The sequence below is a fragment of the Melopsittacus undulatus genome, chromosome 6 (genome assembly GCF_012275295.1).
Source record: "Melopsittacus undulatus isolate bMelUnd1 chromosome 6, bMelUnd1.mat.Z, whole genome shotgun sequence".
NCBI lineage: Eukaryota > Metazoa > Chordata > Aves > Psittaciformes > Psittaculidae > Melopsittacus > Melopsittacus undulatus.
Window position 1 is genome coordinate 67,104,614 of NC_047532.1, and position 21,125 is coordinate 67,125,738.

At 43.9% G+C, this 21,125-nt stretch overlaps 1 protein-coding gene and 1 long non-coding RNA gene across 2 annotated transcripts in view; one reads left to right on the forward strand and one right to left on the reverse strand.

The window, feature by feature from the left end:
* On the reverse strand, positions 1-19,299 carry LOC117436283 (uncharacterized). The gene is made up of 3 exons (XR_004549706.1): positions 18,968-19,299; positions 9,073-9,169; positions 1-2,209 (listed from the first exon to the last, which is right to left on the reverse strand). It is a non-coding gene; the product is annotated as an uncharacterized lncRNA (long non-coding RNA).
* Positions 18,591-21,125, forward strand: part of LRRC8C (leucine rich repeat containing 8 VRAC subunit C) — a 21,527-nt gene continuing 18,992 nt past the window's right edge. Inside the window, exon 1 of the mRNA XM_034064054.1 lies at positions 18,591-18,650. The gene's annotated coding sequence lies outside the window, so the exon portion shown is untranslated. The remainder of the gene's footprint in view (positions 18,651-21,125) is intronic.

The window sequence follows — 21,125 nt, forward strand, 5'->3', positions numbered from 1 at the left end:
TTGTGCCAGAACTTGACACACAAGACTTGCAGTCTAGTGGCTTTTAAAAAATTAAGCAAGCATTTGCTTTAAAGCTTTTTTTCTAAATTGGGAAGCAGCATTCAGCAAGTTAAAGAAGCAAGCAACTGGCTTGGTCAGAAACTTTCACTTCTTAACAGCGCACCAGTCCTTTTCCATAACCAACAAAAAGGATGTAGGTGAACACTGATCTTAAATGTGCAGTTGGGGCTAGTTCTGTCAGTGAAATAACAGAAATAACTGGGAGAGAGGTACTTCATTTCTAAATTGTGCAACCTCAAAGGAGCTGAGGAAACACTAAGAAATACATAAGAATGTAAATACTGTTTTATACGTTAAATGGGTTACACTTTTTTGCAGCTTTAGTATTTTTTTCACTCTGTACCCACTCAAGGGCTGGATTTTTTCCTGCATGTTTGAGTGTTCATAAAACACCCAGACAAACCCCAGAAAGTGTAAAGACTAGGGTCTCTAGCCTTGTTTTCAAACCACAGTGTGCCTTTATAATCCATTTTGTATCATGAAGCACAATCCTAGTGCTTAAAATTGAGGGTAGAGACAGATATAACAGAATTTGTTGAATTCACTTCATCCATAACCTTAATATTCAATATTTCTTTGAAATGAGGGGGATCTCAGAGAATCAACACATGAATCCACTGTCAAGCTTTGTATGAGAAGCATGGTTGGCATCTAGTCTTTGTATTAAACAATTGCTTCCAATCAACAAAAGGTTTTGCAACTTGTGTGTGTTGTGTGTAAGAACTTTGTATTGTGACCTTCCGTATCGAGACCATTTCTTTTGAATAATTAAATCTTTTTTGGCATTAAAATTTTACGAACTGTTCTTTATTTTTCATAGGAGATGTTGTATTTAATGCAAAACTCAGAAGTCTGCTTTCAGCTGTCTGCGCTGATGTGCTAGCCTGCTAGCTCTATTTGGGAACCTGGATTTAGCTCTGTATTTTAAAGATAAAGGAAAACCCCCAAAGTGCAAGTGATGTTATGTATTGAAGTGTTAGCTTCTTATCTTTTGAAATAAGAACTTTCCTAGTGAGTTTTAACAGAACTGTGTCCCTTTCTTCTTGCAGATGAAACCAAATAACTGATGAAAAAATGACTTATGGTTTACCTGTTCTGAGATGGGAGTGTTAGTAAAATAAGGCATGTGATTCTTCTTAAAGCTCTTACATGTTCCTGCAGATCCATGTATTTTGTTTTCATGGCAGCTTATTGTAGTTCTAATGATTTATTCTTGTAACCAGTAAGTTTACATCATACTAACAAACTTCCTTGGTATGTAGACTTCCCATCTTCAAGAATGTGACCTGAAGTTCATTCTGTAATTGCATTTAGTAAGTGACTCTTACCCTTTTTCCCTTTCCACCCAGTAGATGCTAAGGTTATACAGAACAATGTAGGAACAACTGAAGGATTCTATTAGCAAATACATGGCTTCAAATGCTGAAAGCAGAAGGCAGTGCATGACATCCTACAGATTGTTTGTATCAAGGATTTTACGGAACTTTGGGTATTTCTAGAGATCAGGAATTAATCAAGCTCTTGGGCTTTATTTGGCCTTGTTGGGTGTGTGAGTCCCTCAAATGTGCAAGCACAGTAATTTGTTTACCAGAAGGAATCCAGAGACTGAGTGTTTTACTGGCTGTCATGATGGAGTTGACAGCTAATGTAGGCTGTGGCAACAGAGGAGGAATTATAGTGAGTGAATAGGAAGAAGCAAGCAGTGATACTGAAGTCCTGTGTACTTGTAGGATACAGCCAGGTCTTGGGAATTCCTGTGTCTGAAGAAGCTGCCGTGGTGGCATTACATGAAGAGTTTATCCCAGTTCTCCATTGCTAGGACACATAGGTGATGGAGGGGAAATTAGCAACCCACTCCAGGGCTGGACTGGTATTTGGAAGGGTTTAAGCATTAACTCATTCTACTGTGTTTAGTAAATTAACTATTATATCTTTCTGTTGTTGCTTCCTTCTGTTCCATCATGTACATGAATATTTGTTCTGTCTTTATCTAACCTCTAGTGACTTAAAATCTAGTTTTATAACCTTGTGCAAGTGTCCTCTCTGCTTGGCAGGACCTGGGTAAAAGATTTCTGGGCAGTATGGATATGCAAGCCGTATGAATTTAACACTTGGTGAGGTGGAGAAGAGAGGATGAAAAGTGGTCAACCTGCAGATAGAAATAAAAAGAATAATTGTTCAAACAGGGAGATGTCTAAGGGATCATTATTACCACTTAGCCAAGCAAAGCTATTGGTAAGCTTTGCTTGCTAATATGGTGCTTAACACAGTGAGGTATTACTCTATAGTACTTGTGGACATGCTGTGAACAGGCACTTTTATTACTTGCTATTGCTTTTTACCTCTTACAAGAATGCTATGTATATATCTACTGCTACAATTTATAAAACTTATAAAAGTGTGAATAAAACTTTTCCCTCCTTCATACTTTCAAACTGATTTATTGCAGAACTAATACTCATGTCAAACAATGTTGCAAAGCAACTAATGTGATGAGTATTTGAAAAGTGTGCAAGGATGGAAACTGTAATAGGTATGTAGAAATGCCAGTCACTGCATTCACACTGGCCTTGCCATTTGAAAATCTTATAAGTCAAGATTAAGGTTTATTATATGGATGAAAAAGGGAAAAGCAGAAACATAGTTTGCTGATTTTCATTGAAAACATAGCTAACCTGCAAGGAAATAGTGAGTTAACTGATGGTTTAAAATCAGCCTTGCTCAGAGGCAAATCTGCATAAAGTTGTGCATGAAAATCTGGTGTTTTGTTTTTTTTTATTGGTCAAGTTTCTTATCATAGCTAAAGATGCTTAACCCTTCTGCAGCAGTACAGGGGAGAGGTCCCAGGCAAAAGCCTGACAAAACACTACTTGATTGTACTCATTTTCTGTGGGCATTACAAGCTGAATTAGTTTGGTACAGTCTGGCAAGTACCAAAGTCAGCAGGAGAACAGGTCAAAGATCAGTACCTCCCCTTATGACGATTGCTTAGGGTGCAACTTTGCATGTGTTTACAAAGTAATTATTGTGGGCTGCCTTTTTTTTTTCCTTATAGTATGTTATTGCAACCAACTGATCACATGGTCACAACTTGGTCTGTAATGTATTATGTGCATATATAGGCATTGAATGCATATTTGGTGTTAAATAGGTCTAGGGCACAGTAATATGCAAAGTATGTTTCTCTAAAGTAAGGTATTAAGTGAAAAGTGTAAGAACAGAAACATTGGATGTCACATGTAGAAGTGGGAGAGGAGCTAATCAGACTGACCCCAGCTGACCCCAGGGGTATCCTGTACTGTAGGATGTCATGCTTGGCATATAAAGCTGGGGAAGAAGGAGGAAGGGGGGAACATTTGAAGCTATGGTGTTTGCCTTCCCAAGTATCTGTTAGCATGATGGAGCCCTGCTTTCTGGGAGGTGGCTGTGCACCTGCATGCAGTGGGAAGTGGTGAATGAATTGCTTTGCTTGTGCACTGCTTTTGCTTTACTCATTAAACTGTCCTTTATCTCAACCCTCCAGTTCTCACTTTTACTCTTCTCATTCACTCCTCATCTAGTGACTGGCTGGCTGGATGCTTGGTTGGCAGCTGGGGTTAAACTATGACAGTGATCCATGATAAATGGTGACTGTGGGCTCATTAATCCTTGACACTACTAGCTTTCCTCAGGTTGCCTGAAGAGAGGAGAGAACCTACGACAGGAGCTAGTCGAACTGCTGTAGAGCAAGCCATTTGCAGTCCTGAATCAGTTCCTGAATCTGGCTGATGCAAGAGAAATGCTATTTGTTCTTCAGAGCAATCTGTCTCATTACAGAAAACTCATATTTTGAGGGACTGATTCTGTAAGGTGCTGAGTTTCTGAGTAACTGCTTAGTGAATGTGCCTAACTCCCACCCAAAGCTAGTGGGAGTTCAGGATTTTCATCTAATTCCAAATACTCTTTTTTATTCTTAAAGATGGCTTGATAAAAGGAGCTTGTAAAACTGATTTCTTTCTGTTCTGTTGATATAAATTATAAGATATGCATGAAAAGGAAATGGATAACCATTTTCTGTTTTAAAAGTGGCTAGAAACAAGCATCAATGTCAAAGGCAAGAACATATGAATCTTATTCGATTCAAATCTGGGTTTATGCCAAGTGTGTGTGGTTTTGCTAGTTTGAGAAATAAATGGTCTTCTCTGATAACATATTCTTTCCTGTGTTGGTTCACAGAAAACTGATAAACTAAAGATACAAAGTTTTATATTTACAGAGTCTTGCTTTTTGCTGTAGCTGGCTGTTTATCTGGATTTAAGAGCACTAGCAGCTTATAAAGAGGGATTGGTTTTCATTGCCACGGATTTACATAGATCCATCAAGAGCATAAACAGAGCCTCATATCCATAGCAGAGGAGTCTGAAATGCTACATAAAGTTTCTAGTTGCAGTGGGCTACAATACAGCTACATTACTTATTATGTTAAAATAGAGACTTTTAATAAGTTAAGCTCTCAAATAAAGACTAAAGTCAATAGAGTAGTGCTTCTGATTGATTAAAAGCTCTGTGTGTTTGATGCTGCCATGCATTTAGTTCTTAATGCATCAAAGATGTTTGTGCTGGAAATGCACAGTTGTCCGTGAGAAGCAGAAGCAGTGGGCAAATGGGGAAGTGGAATATACACAAGAGCTGCATGTTCCTGACTCAGCAGTGCAGTAGCAAATAGTGCATGACAAGCTGTCTTTTAAAACTTTAGGCTTAATCAGTTCAGATCTCAGTCATTTGCTCCCCTTGGAGTATGGCTCCAGGATTTTGCAGGCTCAAGAAAACAGAACTGGAGCAGAGACAAGCTGAGGTTTGGGGACTTTTGTCCCCTGAAAAAAAATCTGCTTGATCTTTTCTGTTGTGGTTTTATTCAGTTGTTTGATTTTGGGTTTGGTTTGGCTTTTGGTGGTTGTTTTGGTTTTGGTTTTTCAGGAAAACAACAAAGCCATGCAGCAGAAGCCTAGTTGAGTTCCTTTCAGGCGTAGAATAATTAGGGTTGGAAAGGACCTTAAGATCATCTAGTTCCAACCCCCCTGCCATGGGCAGGGAAAAGTCCTTGCAGTTTTCAAAGTTTCTCTCCTTAAGGTAGTAATAAATGTATAGGTTAAAGGAGTCACCCATGGCTTCTAGATGACAGTGAAGGTTCTTTCCCATGTGTCTAGGTAAGCATTCCTTCTGTTTCTGTATTGAGGGCAGGGAAATAAGAGCTAAATCACTGTGGTTGCTGCCTCATTCTTAGGGTCCAGCGGTTGATAAAATTACAGCCTCTCAGCAGGAGAACTCATGCTTGTGCTGGCATGAGAGAGGGAGCTGGGAGGGGCACAATAAGGCTGGTTATTTAGGGCTGTGCCAGTTTTGATTGCTCAGAGATAGCAATGTGACCTAAATAGTGGCCATATCCAAGTGCAGAAGATGGAGTAAGAAACACACAGATCAGGAGGCAAATTCAGTAACTAGAGGCTGTCCCTGCTATATGTTGAAAGGCCTGAGCTGACAAAGAGTATTGAAGAAAATACTATTTAGAAGGAAAAGCTTTGGTTGTAGGTCTATGTCTCAATATCAGCATTTCTGTTTGCATTCTTAGCATTCATTTAACTAACTACTCTATTTCTGCCATCTTCATAGGGTTAAGCCAGTGGTTTCTTTGACAGCTATGTAAGTCCATAGGTCAGTGGGGAGTGAGTAGCATTTACTCTTCCTCAGCCAAAGTAATATGCTAAAAAATTAGAGAGCTTTTTTAGTGTGAACTGTATGTACTGATGTTGAATCAGACTTCCAATGAAGCATGGGAAATGCATCCTGTGCAGCTAGGAACCTGGCACATTTCGATATGCCAGGTAATGTATTTGCCTTTCTCTCCCCAAATGATAAATGTTCTGAGAATATCTCCAGTTGAGAGAGAATAAATGCTGAGGAGTGCTAACAAAAAGGATTGCAGTAATCTATGAACAGTTACACAAATGGATAAGGTATGTGTGTATCAAAGATCATAGTATCATAGAATAGTTAGGGTTGGAAAGGACCTTAAGATCATCTAGTTCCTACCCCTGGGCATGGGCAGGGACACCTCACACTAAAGCATGCCACCCAAGGCTTCGTCCAACCTGGCCTTGAACACTGCCAGGGATGGAGCATTCACAACCTCCCTGGGCAACCCATTCCAGTACCTCACCACCCTAACAGGAAAGAATTTCTTCCTTATATCCAGTCTAAACCTCTGCTGTTTAAGTTTCAACCCGTTACCCCTTGTCCTATCACTACAGTCCCTAATGAATAGTCCCTCCCCAGCATCCCTGTAGGCCCCCTTCAGATACTGGAAGGCTGCTATGAGGTCTCCACGCAGCCTCCTCTTCTCCAGGCTGAACAGCCCCAACTTTCTCAGCCTGTCTTCCTATGGGAGGTGCTCCAGTCCCCTGATCATCCTCGTGGCCTCCTCTGGACTTGTTCCAACAGTTCCATGTCCTTTTTATGTTGAGGACACCAGAACTGCACACAATACTCCAAGTGAGGTCTCACGAGAGCAGAGTAGAGGGGCAGGATCACCTCCTTCAACCTGCTGGTCACGCTCCTTTTGATGCAGCCCAGGATACAGTTGGCTTTCTGGGCTGTGAGTGCACACTGAAGCTGGCTCATGTTCATTTTCTCATTGACCAACACCCCCAAGTCCTCCTCTGCAGGGCTGCTCTGAATTTCTTCTTTGCCCAATCTGTAGCTGTGCCTGGGATTGCTCCCACCCAGGTGTAGGACCTTGCACTTGTCATGCCAAAGTTAAGCTGTTAATGTTGAGGAACAATTAGCCATACCTGGAAAATCAAAACAAGCAGTTGTAGAGAATACTTAGCTTGTGCTCTTGCTCCTTAGTATTTTGATTTTCAGTTGTTTTAAATCTCCCATTGAAATTCCAGTTTATTTCTGCTTCTAAATGCTCCAAAACCCCTGTGTGAGGCATTTCTAGCATAGAATTTCTTTCCTACCCATGCTTTAGGTAACTTTAGATGTATTTTACTCTTCTTCTCCCCCTGCCGGCGATATTGCGTGACCAGTTGGGTACTGTAACATGATTTCAGGTACAGACTTCTTTGAAAAAGCAGGTTAAAAAATATTTTAATTGATTGATTAAAAAACACAATTTAAACCCTTTAAGGTCTGACTGTAAACATTCCCTCCATTTCCAGTATGGAACAAAGCCTTGGGAACAAGCAATGGAACTCTTATGGGGGAAAGCAGACCCAGTTAATCTTCCTCTTGCTGATTAGCCACTGTATGCAAAGCAAATGCATAAATAGCCATATGCACAAATGCACAAAACTCAAATAGCAGAAAACTAAGTGAATTATTTTACTTTATGTATCTGAGTGGCAAAATGTGCATTTTCAGTTTACTTTTTTTTTTTGCTGTCTTTGCCCAGTTTCAATGCAAAACAGTCCAAGCTGGGAAGTCAGCAGTGACATTGAGATGGATGTTAAGCTCTGTTAACAAAGTTGTATTAAATGGAAGAAGTTCTCAAAAAAAAAAAAAATGAGAAAAGTCCTTTTGTACTGAGAAACTACTGAGTTCTGGAGGGACTAGAAATGATGTTACGTCTCTCCCCATTTCAAAGCACTTCATGTTTTGCATAGGAAGGTTGGACTAGATGATCCTGAGGTCCCTTCTAACCTGAGGATCTATGATTCAAACCCATGTCAGAATACATGGGAGCATGCTCTGGTCACCTAATCTCCCTTTTGCTTGTATCTCTCTCTGCACGGGGCAGTATAGTCACTCCATCACCCGGGTTGTGTCACTGATTTGGAACATACTGTCCTTCCCAATCCTTGAGTCATTTTTGTTCTGTAAATCTTTCCTGAGTATCTGTTATTTTCTTCATGTGCTTCAGTGGCTCTGCTGGGAAGAGTGTTTTCTGCTGTGGGAAAATAAAACACTTGTTCTTTTGAATCTGTGGTAAGATCTGAGTAAAAGTCATGTATTGTCTTTGGTTTTTATTCTGTGACTGTGCAAAATAATGTACACCATATGATTTTCAAACATAATTGAATAGTTTCCTTATGTAGAATGGATGAGAATTAAACACCAAATGTGTAACTTGCTAATGGTCAGTATTTGCACATCTAACAGTATTTTTCATTACTAATAATCTGGTGTAATGTGTCTAATTGGTTATGGCAGCTAAGAAGCAGGCAGTGGGTTGGAGTGTTCCTCTGGTTTGCTTGTTTACAATGAATCACAATAGTCTCCTCTTGCTTAATTTCTGTGTTTTGAGAAATCAATTTAACTTTCTGCTTCCAGCCCAGGTCCTTTCCTGACTCCTCACCCTCTGGTTTTCTTCTGGGATTATCCCCCCTGCCATGTCTGCCTCCAAGGGCTGCTTTGTCTAGTCCTTTCACTCAGCCTGGGTGCTTTTTCTCTCTTGAGGTTGCATCTACTGTACAGCTCAAGGCATCCATGTCCAATTGTCATTTAAATCTCTCTGCATGCATAATTTAGGATGTATAGCAGCCTTTCTGGGGCCTTTGTTTCAGCTGGGTGCTTCTGATCCGTGAGTGGGATGTGTAATTCCCTCCAGGAAAAGAGTGACTGTTCTCATGTACCAGCTTCAATGACGTTTTTGACTGTTTACAGAAACGTTTAACTGTGATAATGCCACCAAGTATCCCCAGACCAGTCACTAGAGGTCAACATCATCATCTGCTATAATAGAGCACTAACTGCAACATCATTAAAGGACAGCCTCTTCTTTAGCGGTCCATCTCTAAACACTTCAAAAGTTCATGATGAGGTGTTACTGATCCTGCCACTGTCCAAGGTTAGACGGACAGAAGATGGAAACCAGGAGTTAGTAGTTTCTCACAGTGTGGGCTTTTTAAAGATACCAGGATCAAGAAAAAAATTAATCTGAAGGTCTTTACCTTTCTGTGCCTGAGGTTGCTTTTAGTGAGTGCCTCAGGGAACGTTAACAAAGCCATCAGAGGACTAATAAAGGGAACTTACCTGGAGCTATTGCTGTGTGTCAGCTGTAGTTCTTGCTGCTAATGGGCTCCTGTCAGTACAACATGCACTTCATCGGCATTGTAACTCTTGGGGATCCCTAGGATTTTGCAGATGCACAAGTATTAACTTTATATTCCTACTTGAAGATGCTTTTTACTGTTTCTACCTTGGACAAGCATACAGTCTATTTGAAGTCTCTGACAAACTGTTCCAGAACAGGATGGAAATTAAGAAAACTGAAACCAGGGAGGAAGAGCTTAATGCTGCACCATCTCATAAGCAGATGAAGGAAAGAAGCCTGGCCTACAGATCAGTGTCCCTGAAGTTGCATATAGTTGCATAGTATTTGAAAGTGACCTCCCTCTCACTGACTTTATGATGTTTAACTTAATCTTGCAGGCTTTCTCTTGGCTGGAACACTTGTAGGATCTTTTTCCTCTAAGTAGCCAGTTGCCTGTTTTCATAGAACTTGAAGGAACTTGGTTTATCCAATCCTTTATTTATCTTCTGTTAGATTTGTTTGAAATCAACCGGCACATTCAATATTTATTAGCGGGATGACACAGATTGCCTCACTACTTTAATGTTTATTCCTTACCTAGTTTCCTGTGGGAGTAAGATGTGAAACCTCTTCATCCTAAGACATCTGCAGAGAGTATTTGTTACTATGAATGCAGTGTCCTCTGGGCTAAATAATCTACTCTATATTTAATAAACTTTGAAAGAGGCGAAGAAAGCAACAGTTCTAGGGAGAGCATGGATCAGTTTTGAGCATGCATCTATATATACCAGATCTCCTTTCAGTTCATAACTTCAGCTGGTAAATCTAAGAGTAACATTGAAGATGAGGGGGAGAGGAAGGGATGGATCTATCCAAAACAGAATTAGACTGTCTGGGTGATCCTGGGTTTAATTATCCAGTTATCATGGCTTTAACTGGTTGGGGTTTTCATTGTTGCTGTTGCTCTGTTGGAAAGTTGCTCCTAATTTCTTGTAATTCTGGTTGTTACAAACTTTATTTTTGCCCTGTAGGAGTTGTCTTCTCACTTACTGTCAAGATACTTGCCAGGAGAGGGAATGCAGACTGTCCTCTATTCTAGCTGGGCTCCTCTGCATTGCTGTCTCCATTTTACCTAATGCAGTTTGACTGCTTCTGAGCTATAAGTGAGGCCCACGGGCTGTGCCAGGCAGCTCTCCCAGCTCATCTGGACTAGCTCAGGATCTCTGCACAGTGATGCCTTGCGTGGGGGAGTCATCCTCTGCTGCAGAGACTAAAGGCCACGCCACTGAGATGCTGTGGAGATAACAGCAAAATACAGGCACAGGGAAAAAAGTTGCATAGTTGCATTCATTTTCTGTGCAGGGCTGTTGTATTGTCTCTGGTAGAATGACACCACTGTGTTTTTGCAGTGTAAGTCTGGAGGAGGACTATCAGTGCTGCTAAGCTGAAATTCCATGAATAGTGTGAGTTGGCACAGACTGATGGTACTGCTAGGGAGATGGCTGTGCTACCCTCTCCTCCCCTCTTTCCTCCCTGTTGTGCAGCTATTTCTGCAGCTCTACAGACAGTGTCTGTGGTAGTGTGCGAGCTAAACAGGCCTGGGGCAGAGGCCCAAGCACTAGTATGCTCTCTACTCATAGTGCAAGCATGGTGTAGTCTACGGCACAGCTCTGGGCTGCACAGCACCCTGCCCAGTAATGCAACACATGCCAGTGATTGTTTCTAGCTGGCAGTTTGGATTTAGCCTCGCTGGTGGCAGTAGGGGAGTTCAGCTGTATGAACACAGACTGTTCTTTGCAATAAATAGATGTGAAAAGTAGCTAGTAACGTGTCAGTGTTCTTGATAAGATAGCTGTGTCTAGCCACAAAGCCTTGGACTCATATAAGTAGGGTTTTCATATTCCTGCCTCTCTCTCTGTTCTATCAAAAAGTAAATGAGAAACAGAAATAGGATAATACTTGAAAACCTGTTTCATGAAATGCTATGCCTAGTTTTTGTGTTCCATCTAAACATCTTTGTGTATGATGAAAAGAGCACCTGAAACTGGAAGTATGCAAACAACAGCAGCCACAATGTCACCTGTGTTTGACACCTGATGTTTTACTATAAGTTTCAGTCTTTACTCCCCAATAGCCAGTGGCAGGACCTGAGCTGTGCTTGATAAAGCTGAGAAGCAAACACTTCCAGGGTTCAAACCATACTAGATTTTGCATCTCTAACTTATTTAAAAGTGGGATTTCCTCCAGCATGTCGGTGTAGGAAGAGAGACAGAAAGCTCTGCTGGGAGGATTGCTTTCATTATACACAGAGGCCAAACTGTTACATATGCTGTGTGCTACTTTCCTTTCAAAGTGTCCTGTTTAACCACTGCTTCAGAGTAGGTTCTAGTGAGCAAAACTGATTTCTTAATGAACCTGAGTGGACAGGTTTCCTATTGCTTTTGAACCCCAAAGTGTACTGCTCTCTCTCAGAACTGCTGAGTTCACCTATTCCTAGCCTTTTACTTAGTCATTCCTTTACTATTGCTAGATGGAAGCATGAACATAAAGCTCTTAACCTCTCAATTAGTACAGCATTCAAGCTAAAAGTGGATTTGGTTTCATAAAATAAAATCACAGATTACATTTGTATGCTGAAATAATTTTGTCCTGCTTTGTTTCACAGTTTACTCTTGACATATGTATAGGCTTCCTGTTAGCCTAGCAAAGGTCTTCCAACATGTCTGATTTCTTCATTCTTCTTGTTACAAACTAAAATAGCCTAGTGGTGCAGAGACTGTCAGCATTACCTTTGCTCTCTCTTAATATGTGTATCTTACACAGTATTCTCCGGGAAACAAGCCTATTCCTGGAAATTCATCACATTCCATGCAGTTGTGTGGCCTTACTGATGGTGTTCTTCAGCTGCTTCAAGTGATTCAGTGGAACTTCCATTTGTGTTTGGGATTCCTGGGAGGTTTGTCATATACAGTGCTCTCAATATGGCAGAAGTCCGGCATAGAAAAATGAACAGTTTGGTCCCTTAAATTATTCTTAGCCAGTCTAAAGGGAAAGTTGTTTACTGCATAGCCTGAGTCCTAAAGGCCTCAAGTGTATGTATATAATCTTTAGCCCCTTGCCAAACAAAGAGTCATTGTACCATATATAGTCCAACCAACAGCTAGACCAAAACAGCTTGCGTGAATGTGTCATCCCCTTACGTTTGTGTTATAGTAAACAATTATATCTCTCACCTCAGCTGCATGCAGACTTGTTTTCATATGTAAGCATATGTGTGTGCACATCCAAACACACACAGTCTTAATTCTAAATACTTGAGTGTGATAGTTGCTCATAGAGATAGAAATTCTGGCAATGCAGCATGGACTGCTTGGACACCCCTGCAGATCAAATCCACTAGAAACACCTACAGCTGTGCAAAGGGAAGAATGAAGCCATCAGACTGCAATCTTTTAAAGGTGTGAATCATTCATGGCCATAGAGTTTGGAGGATACAAAAGCACTTCTAGAAGTAACAACAAAGCGGCTTTTAAATGTGGAGTCACTGCCTTAGCTGAAGTGGGTGCAGTCTCAGTGTAGAGTCAACTAATAGCAACCCAGGAAAAGGGACACCAAAAATGAGAGTGTTGGGTGTACACAGGGTGTATGATGACTGGATAGTTGGACTGACCATTAATGTAGTAACACGTCACTGTTATTTACTCCCTCTCACCAGAAAGGACTGTCCTGAGCAGTCTTCCTGAACACCGCTTGCTGTCCTGTGAGGTTACTTGCTTCAGATGCTGTGCCCACCACAGCCTTCATACCAAAGGAACCCTGGGGCACATTCACTACCTAGTGAAGTACATTGTCTTTAGGGTTGTTCCCCTGCTGAAGTAATGTGAAGTAGCCAGAACTGAGATTGTAAGCTGTCCCTAAGTGTTTTGGTATGGGTGTTTGGTTTGATTGGTTTTGGGGTCTTTTTCTTCTTCCCAGTAGTTGGATTCAAATTGATTCCTAGTGAAATGCAAGGCTCAAATATATGACTGAAAAGCAATAAAGGGGAAAAAAACCAAACCTTTTAACTATGTCCATTGAAACAGGGGCAAGCCTGAACACAGCAGGCATGACTGCAGTGGGGTCAGATGCATTCCAGGTAAGCGACTGTCGGCTGATGAATAAGCACAAAGCGCAGTGCAGTATGTATGCCAACTTCCGCTCTCAGAAGTAGCATTGGCCTGGACCCGTATCATGTATAAGCAGCAAAACATTCATCCTCTGCGTGGGCCAAGTCTAATGACGCAGGAAGGTGTTGAGAGATGTCTTCTGCCATTACACCAGTGACGTAAAGAATCACAGTGGTACCAAAGCAGAATGGTGATGTGGAGACTTAACGCTCCATCATGCCTCTGCCGATGGCAACAGTGTGGCCTATGAACTGCTCTTCCACTCCAGCCATGAAAACTTACACCAGAATGTACTTTTACTGCCTAATAGCTCAGTGATGCTTAAATATGATCCAAAACCATGATTATTTTTATCTGATTGGACTCTTATCTGTTAGGAATACCATCGCTCTTAAAGCTACTGAGCTCATACAGAAGCCACCAAACAATACTTCATGTTTTGCTCCTTATCAGCTCTGTCTGTATCTGATAATCCCCTGTGCAGGTAAATTACTGACAGCTCATATAGCTCATCCCCAGCCCCCTGAGATTCCCTCTCTCCTGCCAGGCACCATGTTTCAGAGAATTGTTTGGGCGCATGGGGTTGTGTTCTCAGTGTTGATCTGTTCCAGCAATTAACACAAAACATTGTTTATTTGGAGTTTAGGCAGCCAAGACTGCTGCTGTATTCTAGTGCTTTCCAATTCTGAGAATGCATTCTAATCCTGACTCTTTCCCAGCTAACAAGCATACCATATGTCTGATTACTCAGGTTCCCATGTAAAATAGGAAATTAAGAATTCCAGATGATTAACAAACATTTCTCTGTGTTTATTTTGAGATTACTCTTTTAAAGTACCATAAAAAAGAAAATTAGGGACCTGTTTCTTAAACATTTACTTTATCACTTTATCATTTAGCTGTATAAAAGGATATTTTCATTAAGAATGTGCTGTTTGTGTTTTTAAATGATGATTTATTGACAAAGGTTTGCCAGCAGTGAAACATCTCCAAATAACAATTTAAAGACAGTGGACAAAAAAAGGGGGGAATTCAGTGGTGGAATCTGGGGGGGAGGTGGGGATTGAGTGACCAGGGAAAGAACATGCCAAGTTGTGGTCTAATGATAGTGAAAGACTTGAATTTTTACTTGAAACATAAAACCCCAAAGTATGATGCAAAGTGGACCACCACCAACAGTCTCTGATCTCTTAGCAGGATGTCAGCCAGGAGGAGCAGGACATGTAACTTGTGATTCAGTCCAACACAGCATCACAGCCAGGACGATAGTCAGGATAGGCCACCCCTCTGGCAAGCAGAGACTTCCCTAAAGGTAGAGCTGCTTTCTATTGATTTATAGATTCTGTGTATACATTGACTGTGAATGGACTGGCTCTGTGTATCGCAGTCTGGCTTGTGCAAGGGGCAGGAGGCTGTTGAGAAAACCAAGTGTGAGAGAGCCAACCACTTGTCTTAAGGCATATCTCTGTGAGTGCTTGAATGAGGGATAGGAGATGGTGCCCATGCAGAAAAAAAGCCAGTCTGCATGTCAGAGCATCTACAGCATTCTAGTTGGGAACATCAGAGGGGGCAGAGAGTGGGGGAAGGCTGGGAGGCAGGAGCTCTGAGGTCAGCAAGCATGCCGATTGATCCTTGTCTAATATCCTTCCGCAGAAGGGTTTGTCATTGCTACCGCTAGTGTATTCAATCACATCCATGAAGGTGCATTGGTAGTAAAGAAGCCTCCCTTAGTTTGAAAGTAGCATTCCGTAACTATAAAGTGTTTGTTCTGAGCTGTGGCTGCTGGGCTACATCCCTCCTGCCTCATGTGAGCTACCCCCACTCATTGCATCACATCTAAAATTAGCTAAGATACAGTATCCTGGGAAGCACACTGCTCAGGGGTTCTGAGCTGCAACAGCCAGAGCAAGTGTAGCTGTGTAGTTCTCTGGATGGGAAAATGTTTTCTTTCCACCTGATGATGATCAGAAGTGTAACAGAAAGAGGTAAAGCATCATTCAAATTCATGAGCTCTGGTTCGGTCAAAAGCAGAAAACAGGAGCTAGTCCTATTTCTCATGGCAGGTTTTTGTCTTGCTGTTTTCTCAGCAACACAAGGTACCTGGGGACAGCTGTCAATAACTGCTCTACAGAGAACTAGTTGGGCCAAACTCCCCCCTGATGCAATTGCCCTGCTTTTGTTGTAACTGTACTAACGATGAATGTGCCTTCTCTTTACGTAGGAACAAGAAAAGAGTGCATGAGATTAAACATCCTTTCAATGTTTTCCTTCTGATTGATGCAACTTTTAGTACACAGAAAATGCGGTAGGCTTAAGAAAATTCTGAAGCTTTGCTTCTCCTGCCCAGACTCAGCCATTAGCACCCCTGCAATGTATTTTAGAAGTCTGTATTTCCAGTGTGCTGCTACTATTTAAACATCTGGTGCACTTAAAATTCGTATTTCAAACCTACTAATCTGGGGGGAGAGGGGTTAAGATGTGAAACTAGACAAAAGCAAACTAGGGAAGAAGATAAACTCTGACAGACGCTCCAAGCAGCCAGGAGGCACAAGAGCTGTCAGAGTCTGCATGCTGGATTTGAGCCGAACCAAATCACAGAAGCAGTTTTTCAGTACTTGGTCTGAAAGCAATTTAGCTTTTCTGTGTTAGTGGATTATGCTGTTTTCAACAGTTGTTGGAGAGATGAGTGATGAAAAGCGTTTTCATTCTGGGTATGTTTCCAAGTAGAGAATGCTCTTGCATTCAAACCCGTCTTCTTGCCCTAATCTCTCCTGAAGCCGAGAGGGGATGTGATCTGTCAAGCTTTGCGCAGCACTATCCCCTCAGCCCAGCCTCAGGGCTGCTTTTGGGACCCCAGGTTTTTTGGGTATGGGATGGCTTTGAATTTTTCCAGGGAGAAGAAATCAGTAGAAGGTGGCGGCTATATCCTGGCAGATGCTATGTTGGTGTTGAGCAGGGACTTCAGGATTGGGCATCCTGAACCTGGCTCACACTCTGGATTGAGCCCACGGGTACATGAACTGTCACGTAATAACTGACAGTATTACTGTCATGTAAGCACTGACAGTGCCATCTGTCCTTGCGTCCAGCTGGGTTTGGAGTCTGGTCTGTGACAGCTTTAACTATGGGTACAAACCAGCACTGCTCATGGGTCTGGTGTAGGTTAAATACTGCATGGCAGCACTAGGGAATAGCAGTAACACTTCTGGAGTTTGTAAATTATGAACCACAGAAGAGGATAACCAATAGTAAAGCCAATGTGCTATATTTGCAGTAATGGCATTTCTTATGTGACCTGTTCCCCTTTCCTGTGGAGTCAACAGCAACCAGAGAGGCAACCAGAAATCAAAGGATGTCAAAAGCCTGCACTTATACACATGGTTTAATCCCATTTCTGTTGCCTATCATTTTGGTAGAAAGGATACTTCTAGTAAAATAAATGCCCCCACATTACTTCAGACACCACCTGCCAAAATAATGCATGGTCTTACAGAAAATGATGCAGGAATTCACAAACACACTAGTTTTCTGCAGGTAGCAAGTTGGTTTTTTTTCCACTGGAACACTGGTATCTGGAGCCCCAATTGTGTTTTTAATATCAAACATGAATTTTTGAGCCTTCTTTCATTAGCTCACCTACCAGAACTGCACTAAGCCTCTACTCCCAAACCCACCACCTCTAATAACTCAGGGCCCATGTTTCCTATTGTAGTATTGATGACCTTGTCTGTAATGATTCTTCACAGGGGAGGCTTAGCTCAGTCCTTCAAGTACTGCAGCAGCTCTGAACAAAAATAACCCCAAAGTCCACAACAGGAAATGTTAACAATGGCAGGATTACTGGACCCTGTGTCACCATAAAGTAAACAAGCAAAGGAGAGGGACTTTAGGGAACAGCAGCACCACGATTAGGTAATGGGAGGGACTGACTTATGAGAAAGGACTAAATGAGCTAAGTGATGACAAAAGGGTGAACAGCAGAACTGCCTGCAAATGTCTGAAAGAAGAAACCATCCAGGACAGGGAGGGATTCTCAAAGCTGCTGCCAGGAGTTGAGAGTAATGGAAAGAAATCAATAAAATGAATGCAGCAATCACCATAACCATTTCTGTAGCTCAATAAAACCACCCAACCTGGTGCTTTTGTCCATATGGAAACCTTGCTCATTCACCCCGTTTTACTCCTCAGCCATGTCCCCAAAGCATGAGGCTAACTCTTATGTCATGGTGCAGTATTCCTGACATCTTTTAGGCTGGCAGCTCTGAAGGACTGTGAGGGAGCTATGCCAACAACCTCCTACTTTCTTGAGGTGCCTCAGAAAGCCTCGAGGCTTTGGCTGAGGGGTGCAATCCTGCACTGCAAAGCACTTTAGCAAACACTTCAGTCAGACGATGAGCTGGACTCCCACAGCTATAAATCACATCAGTGATTCCCACATGAGGACCTTGAGTATGCCCTCAGCGATCTCTGAAGCAGACAGGTCAGAAAGCACAGGAAGTCGGAATTACCACAGCTCTCCATGACAGGCCTTCAGTCTGCATCCCAATCCAGTTAATGTCCCTGCAGCAAAACAGCTGTGAGGCCTCATGCTGTATTTGTTTCCATTAACTCCCCCCCCACCTGGTTTATATGTTTGTAGTTTACATATTTGTACTGTCCCCAAGGGATACTCAACACTATCCCTAAGGTTCCGGGTGAGTCATTAGAGGGCAAATATCTCCCTCTGATGCTGATCTTGTCCCATCTCTTTCTTCTGATAGAGATGTAAATATTTCTTGGAAACGCTGGACAAAAAGTCCCTTCAAATATGTAGTTTATTTCCACAGCAGTTTTCAGTCTGCGCTTTTTGAATTGCTGGGCCAGGAGTTTGTGTTTCCAATTGTCGCTCTCCCAGACGCTTGTCTATTGTTAATGGGATCCCAGCAGCTTTACAGCCTGCTGTCTTTATAGTCCCCCCAAGGCCCCGTGCCTTGAGACTGAGGACCTCCCATCACAATTAGGGCTGCCGCCGCCCCCCTCGGGGCTCCCTTACACCGACTTCACGCCGCATCTCTTCAGCCGACGCCAACACCGCCGCTCCGCCCTGGGATGCCGCGGGCCCTCCCGGCGGCCTCGGCGCCCACTTCCCGCTAGCGAGACCCAGAGGAGGCCTGCAGGGAGGCACGTCCGGGGCTGGTGCTGCTCTGCCCGGCCCGACCGGCGCCCCCCGGCCGCCGCCTGCGTCAGGCCGGAGACGTGGCCCCGCGGCGGCGGGGGGCGGAGCGGCGGCGGGCGGAGCGCGGCTGCGGGCGGCCTGGCCTCCGCTCCGCTCCCCGCCCCACCCTGCCCGGCCCTGCCCGCCGCGCTCAGCCCCGCACCGCGGCATGACCGCGCTCCCGCACGGCCGCCCCTGACCCCGCGCACCCCGCCAGGTAAGAGCCACTGGCTGCCTGTCCCCGGCTGTCCGCGATGCTCCGGAGAGGGGCCGCGGAGAGGACGGGGCCCGGCGCTGCGCTCCGGTAGGGAGGGAAGGGGAGGCGAAACCCGGCAGCGGCTGCGGGATCGCGCTTTGCCCGCCGGCGGCATCGGTGGTGCTGCCCCATCCCTGCGCAGCGCCGCGGGAGACAAACTTTCATCTGGGCTCGCCGCCGCCCCATCCCTCCCCATCCATCCCCTGCCGGGCCGCGGCGCTCAGGGCGGCCCCGGGGGTGTCCCGCGGGGCGGCGGCCCGGAGCCAAGCGGGGCTTACCGGCAGCGGGATCGGGAAGCAGTCGCCGTGGAGACGGGCGGGTTGAGGGAAGCCCTTGGCGGTGTTTTCCCCCTGGGAAAGAAGCGCACGCCCAGCACAACCCATCCCGCGTTATAGGGAGGCGGCGGCAGCGCGGTGCGGGCAGCGCGGTCCCTCGGCGGGGTGCTGATTGAGGGTGCTGGCGGGTCCCTGTCGCCGGGCCGCGGGGGCAGAACAGTCCCCCGTGGCACTGCGAGGCTCTGGCGTGTCCCTGGCTCTGCTCTTGGAGAGATTTGAGGAGGAAAAAGAAGACAATCCTGATCTGAAATCGGTTCAAGGCCAGCTCTGCCTTGTCGCAGTGTGATGGGCGGTTTTGTTCATTATTCACGAAATGCAGTTTGTCCAGTTCACTGGAAAGAGTTGACCAAGCAAAATGAGAGGCTTACGAAAGACTGCCGAGTGCGTCCTGCTAGAATTTCTTTAGGATGAAAACGTGTAAAAGTGAAGTGTTTTATTGCCCGGATCAGTATGTGAGCTAGGCTTGCCTTTGTTATATCTTTTACTTTCGGAATAAGTACTTTCTGCAAGGAAAGAGTCAGTATTATGAGCAGCACTGTTTGAAGACAGTGTTTGCTTCTACAGAGTGCTGTAGGCTTGAATGATGCTGTGGAACATTGGGTAGGCAGAAAGGTGCTTTGCAAGGTAGTGGAGGAAAAGATAGCAACACTGGAAATTAATGATAATTATTCCCCTTCCCAATTCAACCAAGTTTGCACATTTCTGTTCCCCTGCATCTTTTTGGCATGATGAAGGCTGTCTGGAGGGTAGCACTCAGTCTTCTGGACATGCCTCTTTGCCCCTGTGGTTCAGTTCAGCATCAAGAGCTGGGCTTAGCACGGGTCCAAGTGATCCCTAATTTTAACCTGGCCTTGGGTTCCTTCTGTCTTGCAAGTGCCAGTGAGGCGCAGCAGCGTGGTGCTGAGCACCTGTGGTTTATGAATCATTTCCTTTTCCAGTTGCATTCTGAGTTTGTTACATGTGTGGCCACGGGGATGCTGTTTTTTTCCAGTCTGAATGCTAACGGGCCCTGCTGGAGGCTCACTGTAATGTAACTTTCTGTGGGCTTTTTGTTGTTATTTGCTCTTGTAAGCAACTTTAAAAAGAAACTTCTGATGAAAAGCCTAAAAATGTTTGTGTGACTGGTATTGGAAAAGGCCACTGCTGGTTGGCAGTGAGCAACAAAACCAGAGGGTGCTGAATTCTTTGCAGGAGTTCCTTGCCTCAGTGCTTGGTGCTACCTTGTAATGAGTTCCTGCACCAGCTGGAGCTGATTTCCTCTCGCATCTGGGTTTTGAGGCCCACAGTGAGGGGCTCTGAGGGCTTAGGGAGGGTGATACAATACTCAGGTGGCCTCAGCACCAGAGTGACACACAGCAAGACCCAAAATAAGGAATTGGGTCAGAGTGCTGGGAGGAGCAGTTCCCCCGATTGTCCATTGACCTCAGTTGCAACAGTTGAAGTGGCCCCTATTCAGCACCAGAAAGGCACTTCCCAGAACAAGCCTTTTTGAATGCTGCGGGAAGTAGAAAGCATTTCCATTACTGTCCAAACAATTCACAATAACAGGAGCTAGAGTCTGATTTTTACAGGACTTCTTTTCCTCTTTGAAAGAATTTAGTGAGAAGGTATTGTCCTCGTTGTCACGGAGTTGTGCAGGGCAGGGGAGGGACTGTATTAAAGGAAACCCTGAAAATGAAACAGTTTACCCCAGGGAAAACAAAAGAGAACCCCCAAATTCCCTTAAAAACCTTACTTAGTAAAGCAGAGAAGCCATTTTTCTTCTAGAGTGATTTGCCAGAAGAACATTAACAACTGTTGGATTTCACATGCTCAACATAATGGAAACTTTACTCTCTTCTTCATACTTAAGCTGTTTGCCCAGGGATTTTTTTGTGACAAAACTCTGGTGCAGATCCAAGCTATAGTGCAATGACTTGTGTTGGGGTTGGTGTTTCTAAGATCTCTTTCCCACTGGGAGGATACTGGGTTTGATTCACTCTCTCAGGCATGTGTGAGTATGCCCTTTGCTCCACTGCTTTCATTCATAATGCAGGGCAGGCATCGCTGGCTTCAGGCAGGCAAAGCATCTTAGAGGTGTCTTTAAACCTGACAGGGCCTG